Source organism: Felis catus, chromosome E2 (genome assembly GCF_018350175.1).
Source record: "Felis catus isolate Fca126 chromosome E2, F.catus_Fca126_mat1.0, whole genome shotgun sequence".
In the NCBI taxonomy this organism is placed as follows: Eukaryota; Metazoa; Chordata; class Mammalia; order Carnivora; family Felidae; genus Felis; species Felis catus.
This window is the reverse complement of record NC_058382.1, coordinates 54,119,739-54,144,937: the sequence shown is the minus strand read 5'-3', so window position 1 is coordinate 54,144,937 and position 25,199 is coordinate 54,119,739. Positions and strand designations below refer to the sequence as shown.

Genomic DNA, 25,199 nt, shown 5'->3' with positions numbered 1-25,199 from the left:
AAAATTAAACACGGTTGTTTTCGAAGGAAGCTTTGTTTCAATGCCAAAAGTGGAAAACCAGAGTCCCTTTCTCTAAGAAGGATAGGAGTGAAAAGAAATACAGTCAAATCAAAACACGTTATCAAATTTTAACTCCAGGAAAGTGTCCAGAGGTCATAAAGACATACTTGCACCAAACTGAGACTTCCTCTTTGACTATATCTGAGCAATAAAAAAAGATTGGAAAAGGGAATAATGTTATCATTATGTGAATCAATTTCATCCAACAGTGTCTATTTATCACCTAAAATCATATTTCCGGGCCCAGGTGCGTCCGTTAGCTTTTGTGATCAGTAGCCCATGTATCTTTGTCTGTTGCTCATGCGAAGCTTTGCCCCCTTTCTTTTCTTCCCTGATTCCCCCCCAGTCACATCTGAATCTTGGTCTCTGCCCAGATAATTCCTCTTACCTCATTTCTGAACATATAGAGAATTCCGTTAAGCTAACACACGGGATGGAGGGCAGATTATAAGATGAATAGCTTCCATTGCTGGTTAACGCTACCTTTCTCCATCTATACTGTTTGAGATACTTTTTCTCTAACTAGATGTGGCAAATTTCCAATAATAGTAAAGTAAATGTAGTGAGTGATATGTCTCTTTACCACCCTGACCTTCGTACACCTGGTTTCCCTACACAGGCGACCACCGTCATCATGTTTTATGTATTCTTCTGGAGATGGTCTGTGTATGTGAAACTTTACTTGAACCTCTGTGTCTCTCCTTAAATTTCACACAAATGGAAGCACACCCTACATGTCATTCTACAGTTCACTTTTTTTTTTACCCAACGATATTTTTTGGATGTAGTTTCATATTAGTATATGTAAGCCCTCATCCATTCTTTTGAACGTTGCATAGAAGTACTCCATGCATGTAACTCTTCCCCTTTTGATGTGTACTTAGATTATTACTGTTTTACAAATAATGCTGTAATGTCCCTGCATAATTCTCTTTGGGTCCATGATGGGCAGTAAGAAGTAAATCTGCTGCTGGACAGTCCTCACTCAAATGGTTAGAGATCTAATTACAATAATTAGAGAGGGCAAACATGATCATATTTCTTCCCATGAGAATCCCATGCTCTTTCTTCGTCCTCACCCATAATATGAACTTGTCTTTGTCACGGTGCCCCCCCTGCACAGCATGAAGCATCCTGATTTGTACATGAAGTTATGGCCTCTAAGTTATGTTTGTTGTGTGCGTCTAATCCTGTTTAATCTTCCCTTGTTGCCATCACATTTGAAATTAGTTGTGTAGTTTTGTTCTCGGTGCCTGTCTTTGATGGATGACAAGCTCCATGAGGTCAGGGAGGGACTTGGTGTTATGGAAAAACCTTAAACTTCTCTGGCCTTAGGAAAAATGACCGCAATATCATTTTAATGGCAAATAGATGCACGTTCCTAAGGGAGCTCGAATGGGGAATATGGAGGGGAAACAAAAAGAAAAGGAAAACAACCCATGAGAGTTGGGGTTGCTATTTTTGATCAAGTTGGAATTGGGAAATACCAGGAGTCTCCTAGGAAATCTTGATCTCACTGGAAGATGATCCTGCTCTCTTGGCCAAAGAACAGGTCTGTATTTCTGTGCACATAAAACTTGCAGACCCAGACAGAGGGCCAGTCTACCTTCTGGCTTCGCCTGCCATTTATTATCATTCACAAGGTGGTGTTAGATGCTCAGCTTTTAAAAGAACTGGCTTTTCAGCAGTATTTTTACCCTTGAGAGTATATGGAGAGAGCTCTGTGTTGTATATTAATCAGAGCTTCCACGACTCTTTGAATGGTATTCGAAATGTGTCTGGGAGTGTGGTGAATGAACTATGCCCAAAGTGTGCTCTATTATTTATTACACAGGAGTCTTTCCATCTGAGACATAGGCTGAAATTAAAGGAACCTAATACCTACTTTAATAACTCAGCGTTCTTCCCAGTTTCTGCTCCTTATGCACTCCTGCCCCCAAAAGCTTTCTGGGATTTGATACCTGTTAAGAGTCCGTTTGTCTCTCAAATCGTGCTAAAATTTGTATTTCTAAATTCCCCACTCTTTCTGTGGATGTGTAGCTCTCAGTGCACCCCATGCTGTGCAAACATTTAACAATCACGCCTAGAAGCTGTTCCTTCTAGAACTCCTTCCATCCCTTTTCCCAGATGGCAAGTCTTACTCATCCTACAAAACCTGGTTCAAATGTCATTTCCTCTTCTGCCCTCCCTGACTGTCCCAGGCGATGAGTCACCCTCTTCTCTGTGCTCCCACCATCTTCTCTGTGTACCTCGACCGCAGGCATCTCAAGAGAGCGCTGTTGTCCCCAGGAGGGCAAATGTGCATTCTTGGGGAACAAAAAATATTATTCTGTTTATGCATAAAACACAAATACACACAGCACACAGCCAGACAGCATATAAATTTCCATGCTGGCGGACATATTAGGAAAAAGATGTCTAAATATGCTTATAGAAAACACAAAGCGTACATACATGCACAGCCCAAACATCTGCCGGCTGCCTCGGTTCACCTGGGTGGTACCATGCACCCATCCCCTTTCTCTTCGATTCGGGTGGCCCTGCTTCCTCCACCCCAAACCAACTCACGAGCCATAGCCCTTCCATCGCCCGTACTTATACAGGCAAACCTCAGGTCTTCTTCAAGGTCAGGTGCGTCGTTCTGTAGTACCTGCGTGTTTCTTTATTTAACGTGTATAAAACCACTTAACATGCAACCACTGTTATTAGGTTCTTTTTTCTGTGTCACTGTCAAAGTCACTCGGTGTCGTGCCCCCTTGTTCCACCTTCCCCGTAGGCCCTGTGGTTTTGGCTGTGCGATTTTGCGGAGCGAGCTGACTTTTTAGGAATGCGTATGTTGTGTTACATCAGAACTGACGGTACTTAGATGCTGGCAACTCTGAACTAATGACTCAGTTTGGATTTCAGAGAAGTAAGTTGATCTTCAGCTGAATAGTATTGAGGCTTTTTATTTTCCTAGGGGACATTTTGAAATAAGGGTGAAATGAGTACATCGATACATATGCCTAGAATTGCCTCACTGTAGCAGCTCAGATGTGGACCAGTGCAGCTGAGCCCTGCTAGTGACACAAACAACCAGCAGGGGCACTGTTACAAATGATGTGGGTTTCTAAAAAGGTGAATACCTTCTAAAGTTCTGAACAAAACAAAGTATACCTCTGTAGTTGCTTTCCCGGAAAGTTCATTTAAATTAACCCCGTGCACCCCCCCCCCCGCCCCGCGTATTCATAACTCAGATGGAATTTGCTTCTGGCCGGTTATGTATAAACATACTTTTCATCTATAGGAATGGCATGGGGGACAGTCCCCTCTAGGGGACAGGCAAGCCCCTGCCCATCATGTGACAACCCACCTGCCCCCACAGATTTCCAGCACGCCCTCTGGTGAACCACTGGCCCATTTCCACGCACTGAAGATAAGCTATAACTATGTAAGTTCCTCACGCAGGCTGAAAACATAAGTATACAGAGAAAGGAAGGGAGAAAAATGATTTAGCACAAGGAAGGGTAGGAAAAGTTCAAATGTTTTTGCTGACAGTAAGTGAAATAGGAGTAACTAGTTTTGTATGACCTAATATCCTTAGGCTGATTGGAAGAAATACAGCAAGATGAGTGCTGTCCGCTGGATGTGAGTACATTCGTGACTTCAGACTTTCCGGTAGCCGCATTTAAAAACAAGGTAAAAAGAAACATGTAGAATCAACTTTGCAAATGACAGTATTTAGTCCAACATACCCAAGGCAATGTTTTGTCAAGAATGTAAGCAATATGAAAAGTATGTTAATCAGCTAGTTTGTATATATTTCTTGTACGAAGTCTTTCTAATTTTGCACTTAGAGCACCTCTCACTTTTCAAATGCCCAAGAGTTCTGTATTTGCTCCCAGCCAAGGGGCTCCCGATCTTATTGGGTTATGACAGTGCTTTAAAGTTAAAACATTAATTCTGTAGTTTCTAGGACACTATTAAGGGCGAGCTGAGAAACCCCGACTCACGCCGCCTTAAACAGTAAGAACGTTTGTTCTCTTTAAGTCAGGAGGGAGGCTGTGCCCCAGGGGTGATTGTTCAGCAATTCGTGCCTTCATCAGGGATGTGGGTTCTTTCCGTCTTTCTCCACATGGGCTGTTCCTCTCATGGTTGTTACGATGGCATCTGGGAGCAAGACGGTGGCTTCGGTTTCCTCATTTGTGTCCAAAAGGGGGAGTGTCGCTCTCCCGCAACTTGAAATCTCCCTTCTTTCCTTCAGTCTTATTGGGCCCAAATGCCACGTCCCATGTGGCTCACACAGATCACCAGGGTCAGGCTATTGGCCGTTCTTGTGATGGATGCGGGGATGCCTTTGGCTGGGCATTTTCTCTTCATTTGCTCACAAAAGAGACACCGTTTCTTATCCTATTCTTGCTTTCTTCACTCATTTACCGTACCTCACTGTGTCTGTGACGTCCTTGTAAAACCTGGACTTCCATAATTTTTGGCCAAGCCACACGTGCAACATTGCATTTGATTCTGATTTTAGGGGATAGAAAGGATGGAATGCATTTAAGGGACAAAGAGAAATGAATCATAGTATGTCAGGAATGTTGAAGGGAATGGGGGTGTAGACCCATGAGAAGTGGGGGCTGGACGTGGGGATGAGGCATCTTCCATGTCTTAAGACAGTGTGCCTGCTCGTAGCAGTGTAGCTGCCTCTAATTTGTTCTGGAACTGGAAGCCAGATAATTAAGTCTGTTAGAATAACGCCTATGAGAAGAACAAATAAACTGTGACCGAGGCCAAGGTGCTTGTCTAAGAAGAAAGTATTTCAACATCAGTCCATGAACTTGGTTACCCTCCTTCCATCTCTCACCTGATCCCTCCTCCCATGGCTTGAGGCCTTGTGCTTAGTTCTGGGCACATAGTGCAGTTCTTAACCGTTTTTTAGAATGATAACAAATTTATGAATGATCGTTAGTAAATGACAACATTAATTAATCTTTATTGATGATCTGAGCTAAGTACTAATTTATCTGTTGTCTTCTTAAGTCCTCACCAAACCCTATGAGGTAGGTGCTATTTGCGTCTCTGGCGTAGAGATGAGACACTGAGGCTTGTGAGATAAACGAACTTGCCTAAGGTCACGAAGCTGGGATCCATGCCAGGACTGACCAGCCTCTGAACCTAGGATGTTAGCTAGCCCGGGAGATACTAGAGGACTCTCTGCCCTCTTGATGTGCAAGGTATTAGAAAGAACAAGTGTTCTTCCTGATTCCCTGTGATGCTGCTGGGGCTAGTGGCTGAGACTAAGGGGTCATGACTTGGATGTGATGTGGCTTCTTTTTCTTTTTCACTTTCAGAGTGGTCTGCTCCTCTCAGGGATGTGCGGGATTATTTTACCAGGGGTGACGTTCTTAGTTCATTTTGTGGGCTCACACCTGTCTTCGCTCTTGTCCGGTCCTGCTTCTTTGAGCACTGTGTGCCCTCATGTGCCCTCACAGAGTAGTGCACACCGTGGAAGCGAGTCCACATTTATGAAATCAGGCTTTATCTGAGGGCAGTGGGATGCCAGTAGTATAGTTTTTAAGAAGGGGAGTGCTTTATAATTTATAAGCATTGCTCTGGGCTGTTTTGGGGAGATGGAAGGTGAGAGTGACCAAGGGTGACCGAGTTCAAGAGGAAGCTCTTTCTTGGGGGATGTCGCTCCATCATCTCCAGATCTCAGTCCTGTTCCTTACAACGCTGAAGTCCTCTGTGTCATATGTCAGGGAGATGGAGAGAATGTGTTCAGAAGAGAGGGGATAAATCAGCCAGTGCAAGCTCACTCTTTGACCTGGGAGATGTGTGTTCATTTCCCTAAGGCACTCTTCACTTCTTGTGTCTCTGCCCATCAGCCCTGAAGCACCCAGATTTTAACACTGTTTTGGCAGTTCATGATCCAGTGAATAACTGGGGAGAAATGAGAAAGTAGAAATGCTAGGAATTAGGAGCGCCTGGGTGGCTCAGTCAGTTAAACGTCTGACTCTTAATTTTAGCTCAGGTCATGAACTCAGAGTTTGTAAGATTGAGCCCTTCATTGGGCTCTGTGCTGACAGCCACAGCCTGCTTGGCATTCTCTCTCTTTCTCTCTCTCCCCCTCCTTCTCTCTCTCTCTCTCTCTTTTTAAAATTTTTTAATGTTTATTTATTTTTGACAGAGAGAGAGAGAGAGACAGAGCATGAGTGGGGGGAGGCGCAGAGAGAGAGGAAGACACAGAATCTGAAGCAGGCTCCAGGCTCCGGAGCTGTCAGCACAGAGCCTGATGTGGGGCTTGAACCCACAAACAGCGAGATCATGACCTGAGCCACAGTCGGATGCTGAGCCGACTGAGCCACCCAGGTGCCCCAGTCTCTCTTTCTTTCTTACAATAAATAAATAAACATTAAAAAATCCTAGGAATTATAAATCCCTCCAGGACAAAACTAGTGTAGGCCATTACTATTTTATGGAAGGAAATTGAGGATAGAAGGATGAAACCTTGCTCAACTGCAGAGCAGTTATAACAGCTAATGCTGACCAGGCGCTTACTACATGTAGAGCATATCATACACATTATTTTACTTAATTCCCACTACAGACCTGCGAGGGACTATTCCTGTTCCCTTTCTTTGGTGAGTGCTTTGAGGCCTTGAGAGGTCAAGTGAGGTTCTCAAGGTCACAAGGTAGTAAGTGGCAGAGTGTAATTCCAACCCGAGCTGTCAGACTCCAGAGCCAATACTTTCCACTCTGATGACTTTGGATCCCCCAATGTTCAATTCAAGAAACCCGAGATCGTCCCTTTCCACAAAACAGTCGATGCCGTGCTGTGAAATGTGTGGCAACGTTGCGGCTCCTGCCTAATCGCCCGGTAGCCCCGGCCAAGTGTCACGTAATCCAGATCGCATCCAACATGGACATCCGTGTAAACGCGTAACGTCGGCATTCCAACGTGAGGAGCGCCATCGGGCAGCACCATCAGTTGTCAAGCGAATGGCCTAGCGATTGAGTGCTAAAGCATCTCTACAAGGTCTAAATAAATAATAATGTGGAAAGAGAGCCGTTTGCTGGATGCAAGACGCCAGCTGTAGTTTCAAGGAAATGTTGATTGCATGCTTTAGGAGCTACTCCGCAGAGCCGTGCTCCAGTGTGTGTTTTCCTTGTAAGGTAGCAGGAGAGAAAGAGACACTTTTATTTTTGCCTGCAGTTTATTGTTTCCTCCTCAGCAGCTGTGCCGACGTGGTGTTGATTATGCAGAGAAGGATTATTTTGATTATTGACAGTTGGCATTCTTCTCGTAATTTGGCGTTCTTCATCTCTGGTTCACTTCCTCACCTCCTCTCCTGCCCACACATGTATAAAAACCTTGGAAGCTCTCGCTAGGATTCTTACGCATGGCAGCTGTGAGCAGCGATGGAGTTGAAAGTTCAGGGGCAATTTGACACGAAACTCTTCCTCCTGGTCCGTCCCTTCTCTGAGCATCGCTTCAGAGCAAGGGAGCCGGTGGGCTCGTGAGGTTCGTGGTGAGCGTCGGAAAGGCCTGTCCCTGAAGAAGCCAGGTTCCCTCGTGGGCCGCCTTGCCCCTGCATCTCTGTCTGCTGGCGGGCGCCCCCTCTGTCCCAGCCACGTCCATTCAGAGCTGTGTGCCGGTGGAGTGCTGGTTGGGGCTGGCGCAAAGGAATGGCCTGTGGGAAGGATCCCGTAGTTTTCCTTGGAACAAAGCCCGCTTAAGAAACAACGATGATCTCAACAAAACAGAAAAGATCCCCCCCGGAGGTGAGCTTCACATGGTGCGTGTGACTGATTCCTGTGGAATCCTCTGTCACCGCCCCTTGCCTACCTGTATTTCAGCCTCAGATAAGACACCCTCAAGTGGCAGACTCCCACCTCAAAAGCTTTCTCTCTCGGCCAGGAGTTAATGCCCCTGGGGATAAACCTCCATGAAGGGGATCAGAAGGAACCAGCGGGACATGGCCCAGCTTCCCTTCCTTCAGGTGGGCAGTTCTGAGAGGCACTTTGTTTGCTTCTCAGACACCCTGGCCCAATCAAACCATGTTGCCTGCAGCAGTGACCCCAATGTACTTCCTTCTCTCAGCTTTTTGTCTTTCCCTGGATCACCTCCCAAATGAACGACATGGACCCGAGTCCTTGTCTCAGGCTCTGCTTTTGGGGAAATACAAAATAAAGCAGTGACCGTGAAAAGATTATTCTTCCCTGAACTTATCCCTCTTTTTTCCTTTCCCAGATCTTACTCATTTGTATTGTTTTGGGATAAATACTGAAATCTATTCTTAAAAACAAATAGGAGTAACATACGTACATTGAAAAAAATGTTTTCGGGGCGCCTGGGTGGCTCAGTCGGTTAAGTGTCCGACTTCGCTCAGGTCATGATCTCACGGTCTGTGGGTTCGAGCCCCGCGTCGGGCTCTGTGCTGACAGCTCAGAGCCTGGAGCCCATTTCAGATTCTGTATCTCCCTCTCTCTGACCCTCCCCTGTTCATGCTCTGTCTCTCTCTGTCTCAAAAATAAATAAACATTAAAAAAAAAAAAAGAAAAAATGTTTTCTCTATTTGTACACATATGTATGTGTAGGTTTTTATTTTATACATGTTTATATATGTATGTATACGTGTATATATATTATTTATGTTACAATCATCCCTTCGTGGAGACAGTACATCATGGACAGAGCACAGTTTTGGATCAGACAGACCTGGGATTGAACGGTGGCTTCGTAGCATTCAAGTCTTAACGAATTTGGGGTCATTATTTACCTTCCCGAGGCCTTAGTTCAAGCTCCTGTAAAATAGAGTGAGCATTATTTACAGGGTTATTATGCATATTAATCGATGTTGTATAGGTAGCACGCTAGCATGTCTCTGAGCACTTAGCAAGCACTTAGTGTATTTCAGCGATTATTATAAAAAGCAAAGCAAAACAAACGTCTCCACCAAGCTGTACGTACTCCCCCTGCTCCCTGAGGGGTTGGGGCAGGGAGGAGGAGGAAACCACTGTATCTGCTATGTATCTCTCCAGAACTTTTCCCATGTTTATACAAACTTTCTAAAAATGTGCGCGCGCGCACACACACACACACACACACAGGAATCAATAGGGGAAGCATTAATACATCATACATTAATAGAGGAGAGGGCAAAGCCATGGTGAATTAGTCAGGCTTCTCCAGAGAAACAGAACCAATACATATGTGTCTCTATGAGGGGAGTTGGTGAGATGTCTGTGGTCTTGTCATGGAGACTCTTTGACTCTCTTGATTCACCAGAGACTTTCCCATTCCCACCAGCACCTTTAAATAGATCAGGCTTCTTGGGCTCAGTCTTCCTTCTTGATATCCAGGCTCACAGCCTTCCGTTTAAGGACATGATCCCCAAGGATACCCTGGTGATGCAGGATAGAGCCCCTCTCTGGATAACAGGCCTGGTCCAAAGCTGACCCAGGGCAGCTCTTAGAACAATGCTCTTTGGAAGTGCTTGTGCCTTCTCTGAAGGTATTAGGCAACCAGGAGCTAGACACATTTGCATAACCTCTTACCAATATGCAGGTCCTTCAGCATAGGCTTTCTGAGGACTGTAGACAGACTACCCAAAGCCAAAACTCTGTATATGTGATTTTAGCTCAAAATTTTGTTCTGGATGTATCTCATGTCCAGCATCAGCAAGGACCCTGGACATAGGAGCTTTCCCCCTCAAGGAAGGCAGAAGTTAAAAGGGAACTATGCAAATTTAGGATTCCCTAGCTCCTCTCCTACCTGGAAATAAAAGGAGATTCCTGGTGTTGGATGCTCTGAACTGAGGGTCTTCTGGGGAGGGGGGACTCCTCCACTGCTGAGTGGCCCTGTTTTGATCTACAGTCCAGCATGAGCTGCTGTGGCTGTCAGGGACCAGCTATTCAGACAAGCCCTCCTTTTGAATTCTGCAAGTATAAAGAAATGATAATATATCAAAACAGATGTCGGGCATCAGTTTTCTTCCATTCTTATCTATGCTGTTGTATTTAATTACTAGACATTCTAGTCTATGCAGTTTCTTTCCATTTGAACTTGTGACATTTTATTCTATATTATTCTGCTCTATTACTTCCTATTTCATTCCATTCTGTTCTACAGCCATGTATTGAGTTCTTGCTCAATGCAAGGGATTTTGCTGAATGTTACAAAAGAAACTCTTGCGTATGTGTGTGTGTGTTGGGGGGGGGGCAATGCACACACGTGTGTTTTGAGGAATAGTTTTCAGAATATCATTATATTTGACAAAATTTCCACATTTCTTGAACCCCTCTCTAGAAATACTCAGGAGGAAATCTCAGGTGAATCTGAAATATTACAGAATAAGGCTTTTCCTAGAAAGCATTGGTACCAGCAGTGAGTTCAGGAGAATTCAAGGTTTTAAGCCCTTTGTGTTTCTCTGCCCATCGTTTTTTAGAGACCATATTTACTGACAGTGCAAATACAAAGTAAATCAAGATACATCGAAGTCTTTTTTTGAAATTTGGAAGCTATCATGCAACAAGACTACAAGGTGAAATAAAACAACATCTGCTTTCAGATTTCTCAACCATCTTCCTTCAGTGTTGGCTGTGATGTGTACCTTGACATCTTTTTGTCAACTGAGAGTCAGTTATTCTGGGAATAATGTGTTCTTGAGAGCCAGTTCAGCGTCATGGTTAAGGTCACGGGCTTTCTAAAGAGCTGAGTTAGAATGTCAACTCCACCAGCTCCAGCCATACGAACATGGGCATGTTCTTTAAGCATTTGGATAATAGTAGTATCTCCTTCATGATGTTCTTGAAAGAATTAAATGATATAATTCACATAAAGTGCTTAGGGTCACACTTGCCAATATTAAGTGGTCAATAAATGTTAGTCATTAGTTGGGAAATAGGGACAATGTAATACTCTTATGGGGATTTTGAGGATTAACTGAGATGCTTGTAAAGCATTTAGGTCATCATCTGACACAGTAAGCACTCAATAAATGTTCATCATTGACATCATTGTTTCTGCTATTATGTGTTAAGTGCAAAATGTGGATAGTGTAATTAACTAAGCATAGTTATAAATACTAATTGAGATAATGTGAGTGAAGTATTTAGCACTGTGCCTGGCATGGAGTGAGAACCCAATAAAAGTTAAGTTCCTGAAGGACAAGAACTATGTCATTGGCTCTTTTATCCCCAGCATCCTGGCCAATGCTTAGTACATAGAAAGTATCCAATAAATATTTTGTAAATAAATAAGTGAATAATTGTATTACTAATTAGGTTCTACTCTATTGCAAATGTAAAAGGAAATCTTGGAAAACAGTTCTGGTCTCCTTTAGAAATCTGATGACCCCTGAAAAATGGGGAATAAAATAAACCCGAGGAGACAGGATGTTCCCAAACTCTGAGATCATCGTCATAATCCCCTACATTACAAAGGTCTTTATGGTTCACAAAGAACTTTCACATCCATTATGTCATTCAACATAAAAAAAAAACAACAAGAAAAACAAAACAAAACAAAAAAAACAAAACAGGCAAGAAATGTCCTTAGGGTTGGCCTGGACAAGGAACTCAGTCTCTTACAAATGATTTAAAACCCATTTCGTCTTGCTACAGATATTGCTTACAGAAAACTTCAGGCACAGCAATGCTACCCAGCTTGATTTAGCTTAAAGAAACCTTTCGTGACCTTATAAACAAACATAGCCCAGTGGGAACCCAAGTGGAATTTCAGAATTTTGAAGATGAGCTGAGAGAATTTGCTCAGAAATGGGACATATTAAAACAATCTCTACCAAAGGAGTGAAACAATAAAGAGATTGACTCAGAAGAGAACAAAAAGGCCAGTGCCACTTACTGGTGAGCAGTGAGCTCCTGACTCATTGTAACTGTTGACTGCGTAGCATAATGTTTGGGAACATTGCAATCTTGAGAGCGGGCTTATAATGATGTTCATCTGCTCATATGGATGGATGGCCTTACATAAACTCTGATTGTTCATGGAAAGAGCTGCTTCTCCTGAAAGTACACTACCAGAATTGGAGTGAGCAAGGCTGATTAAAAAATATTTTTTTGAATATAAATGTCAGCTTTTAAATGCCTGTTCTCTGATATAATGCTGTGTGTTCACGCATATGTTGGGTGAATGTGTTTTGACCTTATGTCATGAGTGAGTGGGTTAGGCTAGTTGATTAACTAAGTGAGTTACTGCAGTACAGACAAGGGCTGTATTGGTCAGGGTCCCAGCGAGAAACTTGGTTCAAATAGAGTTTCAGAGGGTTCAGTTGGTGGGATGTTGTTAACCTAGATATGGGCAGGGTTGCTCCCAGATGATTCAAATGGAGAGACAAAACAACTGAAATATGGGCAGTGTTACAAAAATGGACAAGGGATGGTGAGTGAGGTCATTACTGACTAGCCGTAGTAAGAAGCTCTCTCAACCCCTAGGATGTATGTAACATTATGGGAACCCGGTGAAAACTGGCAGTATAGGTGGGGAAGCCATCTGGAAGGAGCTGTGATAGTAGGAAGACAGGTACCATTGTAGATTTGGCAAAGCAGGGAAGAAATACTCTGGCCCCTCTCTCCTTCCACCCTCTGATTTCCTGTAGGTACTTCCCATTGATCAAACCCAAGTGGATGCTGGCAGGAAAGGGGATCTGGGAGTTGCAGTCTGCTTGGTCTCCTAGGCACAGATTAGGGCAGAAAAGGGTGGATCTGGGTGTGGGCCTTATCATCTTTGTTGCAGCTACTCACCTCTGCCATTATAGGGTAAAAACGGCCATAGATAATAGGTAAATGAAAAGGTGTGGCTGTGTGCCAATAAAACTTTATTTACAAAACAGGCAGTGGGCCAAACACACAGTCATAGTTTGCTGACCCTTGGTCTCAGAAAATCGTTTATATGTTGAGTCCAGCATAAACACAGTCATTCAGTTTCGGGTAACTGCAGTATCCTCAGATGTTTTTGGTAAGGGCTTGCCTCCATGGTTTCTGCCCTGAGTGACGCATAAATCGAAACAATTGCGCCAGTATAGGCTTAACACACACCAGGGTAAATTTGGGTGGGAGCCTTTAACAAGCTTGAAATGAGGACATGAATAATTCAGTTGAATACATAAATGATTCAAGCCAAGTCTTCCAGTAGTGTGTGTGACATACACAAGTGTATGTGTTATGTTGTATGTCATGAGTGAAAGGACAACCTAAAAATTATGTGCAGATAGATCACCAAAGGCAAGTGATCTATCTCCTACTTAAGCCAGTGGACTTTGAGATGGATGTGGGCCCTGCTCAGAATTTTAGGCAGTTTCAGATAACAGTAGAAATAAAACAGTGACCATCCAAATGAGAACAAACAGAAGCCCAAACGAGTGTTGGGCAGAGGCTCCCAGGCAGGCAGGGGAGAAGGGATGTTGTCTAGCGAAAACAAGGGACGTTTCAAGTATGCCCATCTTGGAGGCTGTTCTTATGGGGCAGCTGGGGGTGGCTGGAAGTCGGGCAGCCTATGTGATTGGTTTCCAGAACATATGTGGCTTTCTGAAGTTGGTCCTGAGTTGGGGAAGGAGAAAAAATTAGGGAAGCTGGGTGTTGTTGACCAAGCCCTGAATGTTTTGGATTGATAGTTGCAGTGTGTGGTTTGGCTTCCTGGTCTGGCTGCTGCGGAGCTTGTGGGTCAGAGCTCTCTTGTCACATACAGTCTGGCCACCGGTTGCTGTATATTCACTCTCTCAATAGGTTACCGTTGACTCCGTGTCCCAGCTCAGCCACATCCTGGGTGATGCTCTGCTTTGCTCTTCTCCTCTTCAGGCCACCATGACAGGGAGCACTTCCCTTTCTATGCACGCAGCGCTGCGGGGGCTCAAAATGGATCTGTGGTACCTGATTATCCCAACCCTGGCCGAATTATCACAACAGGAGAAGTCACAGCCCCGTTCTCTGAATTCCTTACGAAACTCAAACTGCAGTCAACCCTTCCACATAAATCTCAAATTCTTCTCTTAATGACCTCGTCCTTGGTGGCATATCCCTTCCCAGATCTCGCCATGAGGGAGACCCAGCCAGGTAACATGTGGATTCTTCTCCCGTGATCCCTTGCCTCATTTGCACGTGGGTTTTCTCATTACGCTTTCATCACCGGAAGAGGCATCCTTGAGCCAGGAGGACCCAGAGTGGAGTGTACCTGCGGGACTCTCCATTCAGGCCCAAACAGATGTTCCTCTGAGCCCCAGGTTGCTGTCTTCTATGCCATGAAAAGATTGCAAAGCCTCTCACAGAACTACTTTTCCTTCATACCTTAGTTCTTCCTTCCTCCAGGGTTCACCTTTCTTTCCTCAACCCTCAGCTGAACTGTACGGTTTGTTGTGAATTTGCTCAACTACTAGAAGTCTTTCTTTCCTTCTAAACTAAAATGTATGATCTTCTGAATTTTGTTTCTGATCAGCGCTTCTCTCTCAACAGAAACTACCCTCTCTGCTCTGAAGCAGACAAGCCCTGTAGGCAGTACGTTTGTGTGCGTGTTCATTTGCTCACCTGAGTCAAGTGATAAAATTCTTTTTCATAGACTTGCAAATCCCTGGAGCAGGAAGGGAATCTTAGAGGTCAGGGAGACTAATATTCTCCAAATGTGATACATAATCCATTGGGGTATGTAGGATGATGTTAGCTAAACAGTAAAAAAATTTTTTTTTCATGTTCTTGTTTATTTTTGAGACAGAGAGAGACAGAGTATGAACAGGGGAGGGGCAGAGAGATAGAGGGAGACATAGAATCTGAAGCAGGCTCCAGGCTCTGAGCTGTCAGCACAGAGCCTGACGCGGGGCTCGAACTCACAGACCATGAGATCATGACCTGAGCCAAAGTCGGACGCCCAACCGATTGAGCCACCCAGGTGTCCCAATGTTAGCTGAATATTTTAAATAATTTTAGTTGTTTTATGTTTACTTTAATTCTGTTGGAAGAAAAGTGTACAACCAGTACACGAAACCACATGAGTTCATAAATATTACTGTTCAGGATGAGGCTGAAACAGATGGTACCTCGGAAACCTATTGTACTCAGTATATGTGAATTGCAGGTGCTAACAGGTAATGCCTGGATGTGACAGAGATCGTGAGAGTCGAATCTTTGGAAGCACCAATCTGCTCTGATCTCCTCCAACAAGAGGAAACGGAGGTTCTGGAAAGGGAGAAAGTTTGTCTGAGGCTACTCAGTGCGTGGAACCAGGACTAGGGGCAGGTCATGATTGCCCAGATTCTCCGAGCTCTTTCATTCGGTTTCCAAGGACCCCTTCTTGGCCACTGGAAGTTCACCTGGAGATCGGATACCATGATCAAGTCCTCAGAAGGTGCCTTGAGGATGAATTTTCAAAAGCACAAGAAGCTGGACAAAAGCCTATTCTACCCACACGGTGAATTACCTGAACGAATCTAAGAGCCTCATTTTCAAAGACAAAAATTGGTCGTTTACTGGATCTAGAACAACCGAAACTTCGCTGGATAACAAGGTAAATGAATGCATCGCACCATTCACCAAAGTGGAGGCCCTCAAGCTGCTGGTTGTTTGGCGTAATGGGAGATTCAGAATGCAGTTAATGGGTTAGTGTAGTTTTTATTGTAAAAGCAAACTAAATTAAACTGATAGTTTTAATTAAATTTGAATTGGCTGTGATTTTACTCAGTTTTACAGGCCACTTGAGACACTAGTGTTGCACTTAAAATCTAGTGTTGTAATTAGTGACATCTACATTTATTATAATGGTTACTGCACTTTATTGAATTTATTCAGGAGCAAACAAAAGCTCAGCATCTAAAGAGCTTGGACTCCAGGCTAGGTTGGCTTTGGGAGCCTGTTTTGTTTCTACTGGAATGTCGGGCGATGATGCTGATCTTGAGAAGGGAAGTTGGTGAATTAGCTGTCCAGCCACAGGGTAAGACCTTGGTTTACCTCGAGTTGAAACTGTCCCAGAACATCGTATTTATGCTTTCACTGTACTCTTTCTTCGTCTGGAAAATCCGCAATGGTGCATGTTTGAGCATCCCTCATTCCCCCAGTACCTTTAGAGTTCAAGGTCCGCAAGTCTAGATTTGGTGACACTGTCAAGCAACCATTAATCTGATCTGTGCGCCAGAAATGCTGTCTGGAGCTTTGGCAGGTGTGAAGCATGGAGGCCGCCGTCTTCCAGAGGTGGGAGGGCGGTGCCCCACCGGCACAGTCCTGGCAGTCGTCTCAGACCGAACTGGGCTCCGATGCAGTGGTTCACACAAGTTTGGTGTGCACGGAATTACCAGAGAGGCTTATGAAGATGCAGCCTCCAGAGCCTCATCTTGAGGAATTCTGGGTATGTGGGCAAAACCCATTTCGAGAAGCTCCGCCCTGATGCGTTAATTCAGCATAATGGAGTCCTCAGAAAGACCACCTGACGGACAGAAATAGGAGTATATTCGCAGAGGGTCATCATATTCCGTGTTTTGTTGAGAGGTCTGTGTGGCAGCGGTCTCTTGGTAGTTGTTTGAGGAGAATGAGTTAGAGCAAGGATTATATTTTTATTTCAAATTAATAAATGCTTATCAAAATAGTACAGGAATGTATAACATGAAAGATGAATTATCCATAGGTAATTCATCCAGTCCCTCTCCCCAGAGGCAAATAGTTTACTGTCAGGTATGTGTTCTTTCTAGACACTTGCCTTTTTACTTGTCAGCATAGATATGAGTAGATGCTTCCCTTCTAGATTTTCTCTACTTATTACTTTGTTCTGAGTTTTGAGGGATTTCCTCTACTGTTTTTATGTTCTTGGGATATTCCTTTTATGTAACATCCCATTCTTGTTTTATGGATATAAATAAATACTTTGCCTTTGTCTTTGAAGTTGGGGTTCAGGGGTTTTTTTTGGTGGGGGAATAGGGGATACTATCTCTATTTTGTCTGTTACCACATTTTAAAAATTTATCTTGATCTTTTTCTGGCAGGCTGTAGGCATGGTGGTTCTCATTCATTCATCTGTAAGAATGAGGCTGCAAGAAGCCTCAGGGGGACTCTAGGATCGCTGGGATGGTTGGTTGTTGGGTTTTTCTTTTAAGGCGGTAGGCAAGAATCTGGACATTCTGGTTTGGAACTTCTAATGCCAGCATGTGGAGTGCTGTCTATGTCCACACTCACCCTGGCTGCCCTGGTTTTTCTGTTTATGTAATATTTTTAGAGGAAGAGTCCTTGTTATCACTGGTGTGGTGTGTGTGTGTGTGTGTGTGTGTGTGTGTGTGTGTGTGGTTATTTTTATTGCAGGTAAACACTTGCCTTTGGGATGTTCTGAACATGAGGGAGGGGAGTTGACTACTCCCAGGTGTAGAACTGTAATTAATCCTACTTTCTTCCTCCCTGATCTCATTTATGGCCTGATGTTTATGAGTTCCCAGCCTCACTGGAGTTCTCTCCTTTTGAGATAGTGTAGTTAAAACTCAAAGTTTTTCAAGACAGTACTCACAGACTTCCTAAACAATCTAAAATTCAAACAAGTTGATTAACAAACAACACTACCAGGAAACAAATCTGTGCATTTTAATAGTAACGAAGGGTTGGGATATTCTCACATCATTCACATGAATTTGAGGTTTGAATCTTTAGGAAGTGTCTACAAAGAACAGTGACTTTTGAACCAGGATGAAACAAATCTGAATCATTCGCATCTGATTCCTTCAATTCAAGCTCGTTGATGACTTGGAATCTATAGAACCTAAGAGTGCTTAATAATCATCAATTAAACAATCAAACAAACAGCAAAGAAAAATCCCAAGCTCGATGAACATAGATGTGTTGGGAAAACAATTACGTGTGATTTCTTTTTAATCAATACAAATCCAATTACTCTTACGCCTGTTGTCAATGTAAACCTCTGATGCATTGAACACCAATTTCAGAATTCCACACTTATTCACAAAAGCTATAATATCAAAATATTTTAGACCTTGAAAGGGCCTTATAGAGCAATTAAAGTAAACTCCTACTTACGGAGATAAAGAAATGAAGGAAGCCATATTGGGAAGAAGTTAAAAATTTGGGCTTTGAATTTAGGTAGGCCTGGGTTCTCATCTGCCTTGGTCTGTGCCTGTTGCCTGTGTTTATGGTCTGCTGGTCAGAAATAATTACATGGCCGTCTCTTAACTGCAGGAGAGTTTGGGAAATATGGGGTCACACACAATGGTGATCAGAAGTTCTCTTTACCGGTATCATCATCATCGTCACATCCAAAGAGGTGAATGCCTTTTGTCTAGGTTTACGGTCCATTTGGCAGAATTAGGACTAGAAGCAAGATAAGTTTTGTGCCACACTGGAAGATTCTGTCCACAAAAGTCTTTTATCTTACAAAGCATTATGCTTGGGTTCCAAGAGGCTGAGCAGACATCTTAAGATGGTTGAATTAGGAGCAGAACTGAATTTTGTTCTTTCTACCTAATCACGCTTTCTCTCGTCTGGAGATTTCTGTAGTAGTACCCTCTCACCATTATTTCTGTGACGTTTTTCCTCCAAATTACTGAATTGTTTATTATCACCTAGAAAGAATAAGTCTTTCATGAAATGTATGAGCATGTAAATTTTATGATAATGAGAAACGTTTCCTCCTAAAAGTAGGATAGAGCATCTGGAAACATAAAATGCACATTAAAATGACTGAAGAGACCCCCCCCCCCCCCCAATCAAAGTAATTAAAGTTTGGTTTCAGAGATTTGTGTTAAGATCAGAAAATGCTTCTTTAGATTCTGTAATGGTGAAGTCTTGTCACAAAACAGTCTTCTAACACGTGGATCCCATCGATGCTTCACTGGTGAAATGCATTCTTCTGGCACAGTGATTCTGAGATGAGGTATCAGTAAACTTGTGTGAAGTTAGTGGGCACCATCTCCAGTCTAGGTTGGACTTCCACTTCGGTGGTTAGAAATGGCCACGGATTCTTAACCATACTCCCCAGTAAGAGGTAGGGTCCCACTGAGAGCACGGGTTCTGTGTCTGTTTAGACCAGTAGAATATGGTGGAAGTGACCCTGTGTCAGTTCCCAGACCCAGGTCAAGACCGTTTCCATTTCCTGTTTCTCAAAATCTTGTTCTGGGATCTCTATGACCCTAACCTTCATGTGGACCAGCTTGAAACCATGTGGAGAGACAGGGCTCCAGCAGTGCCCAGCTTTCCAGTCAATCCTGCCAAGACACCAGAGGTGGGAAAGACGAAGCTGTCTCGGAAGCAGATCCCTCCAGCCTCGAACGCCCCACCTAAGGCCACGTGAATCAGAGGCAAACTGCCTGGCTGAGCCCTTTCTGAATTCCTGGCCAACAAAACTGTGAGCCGAGTAAAATGGTTGTTTTGTAAGCGTGCTTGGTTGCATGGCAATTGATAACTTGCACATCTGTGGTCTGTGGTTCCTATCTAGTTATAAGTATAAGCTCTGGATCCAGACTGCTTGGGTTTGAATCTTGCCACCAACGCTTAGTAGCTATGTGATCTCAGGTAAATTATTTTAATTCTCTCTGCCTCAGTTTTTTAATCTATAAGATTAGGATACTGGCATTTATATTAAAGGCAGTTGTGAGAACATAAAGTACTTAAAGCAGTGCTCAATAAGTATTTGCTCAACAGGTAGTTTTTTGAGGACCTACTGTGTGGCAAGTACAGGTTCTAGGGACACGTCAGTGAAAAAAATAGGCAAAAAGTCCTGCCCTTATGACATCTACCTTCTAGGTAAATATTATTATGCCATATACATTTAACATTAACCACATGAACAAAACTGGAGCTCATGAAATCAAGGACCTTCTGTTTCCTTACCTGTAAAGTGGGCCAGGTACACTGAAGGATATTTAAGGTGTCACTTACCCTTGATAATTTGTATGTTCAGAAAGGGAAGTGGTAAGAGGTCATCCAACGGTTGTGTGGAGAGTGAGGTAAGGGCACCCTGCCCGTTGGCAGAGGTGAGGGGCCTAGTGCTACGGGGACCGTATTTTCTAAACTCGGAATCTACATACATGGTCAGATATGTATTAGTGCAGTTTCAGGGGCAGTAGGAAAGTGTTTCTTAAATTATGTTATTTTATTTTCTATTTTTCATCATGATCATAGTACTCCTTAATCCCCATCACATATTTAACCCATCTCCCCTTTCCTCTGGTAACCATCAGTATGTTCTCTATAGTTAAGAGTCTGTTTCTTGGTTTGTCTCTGAGTTTTTCCCTTTGCTTGTTTGTTTTGTTTCCTAAATTCCACACATGGGTGGGATCATGTGGTATTTGTCTTTCTCTGACTGACTTATTTCGCTTAGCATTATACTCTTTAGCTCCATCCACCTCATTGCAGATGGCAAGATTTCATTCTCTTATATGGCTGAATAATATCCCATTGTATATACATCACATCTTCTTTATCCATTCATCTATCAATGGACACTTGGGCAGTTTCCATAGTTTGACTACTGTACATAATGCTGCTATAAACATAGGGGTATATGTGTCCCTTGGATTTAGTGTTTTTGTATTCTTTGGGTTAATACCCAGTAGTGCAATTACTAGTTCCTAGGAAAGTTCTATTTTTAATTTTGGGGGCAAGTAGGAGAGCATATCTACAACATGGTTTGGATAAGGTAAACCAGGTGGCTCTCACGTAGCAGAATCATTTGCACGTAGGCAACCGTGAAGAGAATGTTTGCACCAGAGGAGACTTCTTTGTTCTTACGCTCAACTCATCCAGCAACAGCACCCTGTCTCCATCTCTTTTTCAGACTCATAGACTCATTTCCTGCTTATAGCACGGCAGTCCCCCTCCTTCACTGAAGTTACTGATGCCTCTACTTGGCACTTCAGAGGTGGTGTTTATTCATTGGTGCATTCGTTCCGTGAACACATGCTACGCAACTATTTAGTGCTGGATGCACACAGGCGACAGTGATGTGTTGCGTTATTGTACGAGTGGAGGTTTGCCCCGGACTCTGTGAGGGCTGGGGAGAGAGGCTGTCCACCCGGCCTAGGTGGCTCGGGACAGGCGTCAGGACAGCTGTTGTTTTTGTCTCTCTAGTACCTCTTCCTCCTCTGCAGATAACAGACCTCCTTCCAGTGAGGAGTAAATCCTACATGTTCCAAGTGGGACTGACTCAGCAACCCCTGGCCTGCGACCCAGACAAATAAACATCCCCCCTCAGAATTTTATGACACAGCCATTGGTGGAGACTGATTTTGTCAGGGTTGTATACCCCGATCTGATGGGGTATATATTTGGGGTGGCCGCTGTCATCTTTCCTTTCATTTGGAGAAAGTCTGCCTGTGAATGGAAGATATATTAAGACAGCCCCCCCCCCCCCCGCCGCTGCCTGAGTCAATCTAAGGTAATTAAAATTTGGCTGCAAAGATTGATATCCAAATCAGAAAATACACCCTTAGATTTTAGAGTGATATTGTCCTGTTACAGTGATGACACTCTGAAACAGTGGGGACATATGCTTAAGAAGGAAACCAGAGAACTGGGGAAAACAGCCCCAAGAGAAGGAGCGATTGACAAAATCTAATATCATCCAAGCTCCTAGATCCAGTCATACCGGAAGCTAGGCGATAGGCCTGTACATATCTTGTTATCTGACAAAATGAATTGCTTCCTCCCCCCACCTTTTTTCTACCCTAAGCTAGTTCAAGAGAGATTTCTGTTGCCTGCATTTACAAAGGCTTTCTAGAATATATAATGCCTGAGCTGAGTCATAATGGATGAATAGGAATTCATCAGGCAAAATGGGGATGGCAGGTGAGGTGGGTAAGATTTTCCAGGCAGAAGAAACATATAAACAAAGCCTTGTGGAAACAATTTCTAAGGAAAATATCTCTGTAAAGTAACCATACAATGGGCATTGTCATTAGCCCAGGCTGTTCTTTTGGAAAAATACTGTGATGGAGTGGCCAAAATTAATTTGGAAACAGTACCCACAAGACCGTGGCCTTCTGAGTAAAATCCACAAAGCGATAATGAGTTGGGAAAACTCTAGCTCATAAGATTCACTCAGTAGCCTTCTGGGATGAAGTTATAAGTGTGATAGACACAGAAGAAGTGACAGAAGAAAATACCTTTAATCAGAAGTTCAATTCAGTCTATTAGCATACTCACAGAAGTTGGGGGAAATCAATTGCATTTACTGTATGCTCTTGTTTATTTAGAATGGCTGAAAAATGAGAGGTTTCTCCATAATTGCTTATGAGTTACAGAATTGTTTTCACCTGAGTTCTTCCGTTTTACCAAAGATGCCGAATTTAATAATTTGATAATTAAAATGAATCCTCTATATGGCTTGCTCAGTGATAGTAAAGTCATACTCAATATGAGCGTATCATTCTCCTTGCTTGAAACGAGTCTTTGTCTCTTCCTCTTCCCTACTGTCTAGGTTGACGTCTCCTTTAATGCCCAATTTCAAATTCTATTTCCTCCAAGTAGTTGTTTCTGAGTATTAAAAGAGAATCAAGCCCATCCTCTTCTGAATACATGTCTAAGTTTACCACGTGGTCTACAAACTACTTATTGTCTCTTTATGACATTAACTTGAATTACAACTTGACTTTGGGTTATAGGTCTACTTGGATATAGCATCTGGGGCAAAGGGGCTTTAGTACCATTCATGAATTGTGTGTGTGTGTGTGTGCGTGTACTTTGTAGACACTAAGTAGATTCTGTGTATAACTCTCCAAGAGTCCCACCAATGTGCCCCTGCCTTGTATGAAAGATATCTCCAGGAATTGTAGTTTCATGAGATATTAATAAGTGTTATGAAAAATGGCTCTGTGACAAAATACATTTGGGCATTTCATGTATTAGATGAAATACTCTAAATTCAATAAGTCTCTGTATTGCAGGACTTCTCAGAGATTTTAATATGTTCTATTATTCCTCAAAGGAGGATATAGTATATAACTTCATATATTGTCTTGATCGACCTATTTTCCATAGAATTTATTCGGGAATACTGGACTCCTTGGCTTTCTAGAGGAAGATGTGTTACTCTTCTGTTGTTGCTCAATGAATGACTTCTAGAAACATCTTTTCTTCCCAGATACCTGTTTCCCTTAGAAGGCAGAATATCTCCGGCTTCTCATTTTACAATAGGAAGCAGTCTTGGCCCAAGAGACAATGAGGTGTGTGCCATGGTCTTCTAGTCTTTTCCTTTAGGGTGAGTCAGCAATTAACATTGGAAAAGCTTATTTCACTAAATGCTGAATTTTACCTCCATCATTTACCGGACAGACTCTTTTTCTCCTCTTTCAAACCTTAGTTCAGAAGGAGGCCAAATGTTTTGTTTTGTTTTTGTCTTTTTCTGCTGAACCCATTCAAGCATATTTGAATGTAGGAACAGTTTTAAACACAGAAATTCACTACACCTACCCCAAGTTCTCTTCATGGTGTGTAAGAGTTGGGCATATTTTAAGCTGATTTCATGAACAGTGGTTTCTGTCCCTGTATTTGGAAATGCCTCGAAAGACTGTTCATTTCTTCTTTTCATCCTTAGCACTGGTGGCTCTGGGGGTCGTGATGTGGAAAGAGTGGGGTCAAGAACACACTGAACTTGAACGTGAATGGCTGCTCTATTTCTTACGTTGTGGCTTTTGGGAAAGAGTTCACTTTTCTGAACCTCCATTTCTCCACCTACAAAACTAGAATGTTAACATACACTGGCCTCACCGGAAAGTTGTGACCTTTCCCTGTCTTGTCTTTGCAAGCTGAAATGCCAGATGATCCAAAGTGAAGTTATTCCCCTTAATCCAACTGTTGCTTGTGTTGTTTCCTTCTCCCACATAGGTGACGCTTTTGTCCCCATACCAACCTGCAGTGGCTGCTCACATCAGTTTAGCACACAGACCTTTCCCACCTGTCCTCTTGCCAGTTTGTCTAAACATGTGATGTCTACAAGCAGCAGGTGCCATCTGACTATTTCAGAGTATCTTTGGTCAACCATCATCTGAAATAAAATCTTGGATTATTTCGGTCAAATGAGTTACGACTACCCCAAATTGAGTCTTATATGCCTAATATAAGATATATTTATAAGATATATATCTTAATATATATATTAATTAATTAATTATCTTAATTAATTAATTAATTAATATTAAGATATATATTAATATAATATAATATAATATAATATAATATAATATAATATAATATAAGATATATAATATAATTCTGAGATACACCTTGGAAACAATCTTGACCGTAAGAGAAATCACCCTACATTTATTCCGTCAATCTTTATCCAAAGCGTCAAAGTCAAATTCTTGATCCGCTCTCTCTCTTCCGATCTCTCTTTCTCTCACCTTTTTGATGAATTTATTTTAACTTCCATTATGGAAAAGTTCAAACATACAGAAAAAGAAATAATAGTATAATGAAGTCCCATGTATCCCGCACCCAGCTTCGACACTTGCCAGTTTATGGGCCATGTTGTTTGATCTGTGTCTTCTACTGTCTCCTCACCGTTGGATTCTTCTGGGATAAGTCCAAGCCATCTTGTCATTTTATCTACAAACATTTCAGTATGTATATTTCAAAAATGATAAAGGCACCTTATAAAAATATAACTACAATACAATGATCACATTTAAAAAATTTAAAAAAATGTTTTAATGTTTATTAATTTTTTTGGGGGGGGGAGAGAGAGAGAGAGAGAGAGAGAGAGAGCATATGAGTGGGGGAGGTGCAGAGAGAGAGGGAGACACAGAATCTGAAGCAGGCTCTAGGCCCTGAGCTGTCAGCACAGAGCCCAATGCAGGGCTCGAACTCATGAACCGTGAGGTCATGACCTGGCCGAAGTCAGATGCTTAACCAACTGAGCCACCCAGGCGCCCCCACATTTAAACAATTTTAAATAAGGGTATTTATTACGCCAATTATTTTGAATGGCAGAGGTGGGGGGAGACAAATGGTACAGTAGTTGAGATTCAGTCCTGAGCCATCGCAGATTGAGAAAACGTTGACTTGGAAAGCCTGAGCACTTTGTGATCTTGGCCTCCATGCCCTCTGCAGCTTTAAAGAATCTAGGAATTTGTAAAACTGTGAAAAGGAGAGAAGTGAAGTCTATGGAGTGAACACATAGTGGTCCTGAATTCCTACCCAGCGAGGTTACCAGGGACCAGAAGTTT

The 25,199-nt window shown here is 42.8% G+C and overlaps 1 long non-coding RNA gene across 5 annotated transcripts in view; it reads left to right on the top strand.

Annotated features, from left to right (window-relative positions):
- The window catches only part of LOC102900985, an 807,705-nt gene that overhangs the window by 13,633 nt on the left and 768,873 nt on the right, over window positions 1-25,199 (top strand). For all 5 annotated transcript variants that reach the window (XR_006590330.1, XR_006590331.1, XR_006590332.1 and 2 more), the window contains exons 4-7: window positions 2,837-2,971; window positions 3,347-3,490; window positions 3,644-3,738; window positions 15,125-15,553. This is a non-coding gene — a long non-coding RNA (uncharacterized LOC102900985). The remainder of the gene's footprint in view (window positions 1-2,836; window positions 2,972-3,346; window positions 3,491-3,643; window positions 3,739-15,124; window positions 15,554-25,199) is intronic.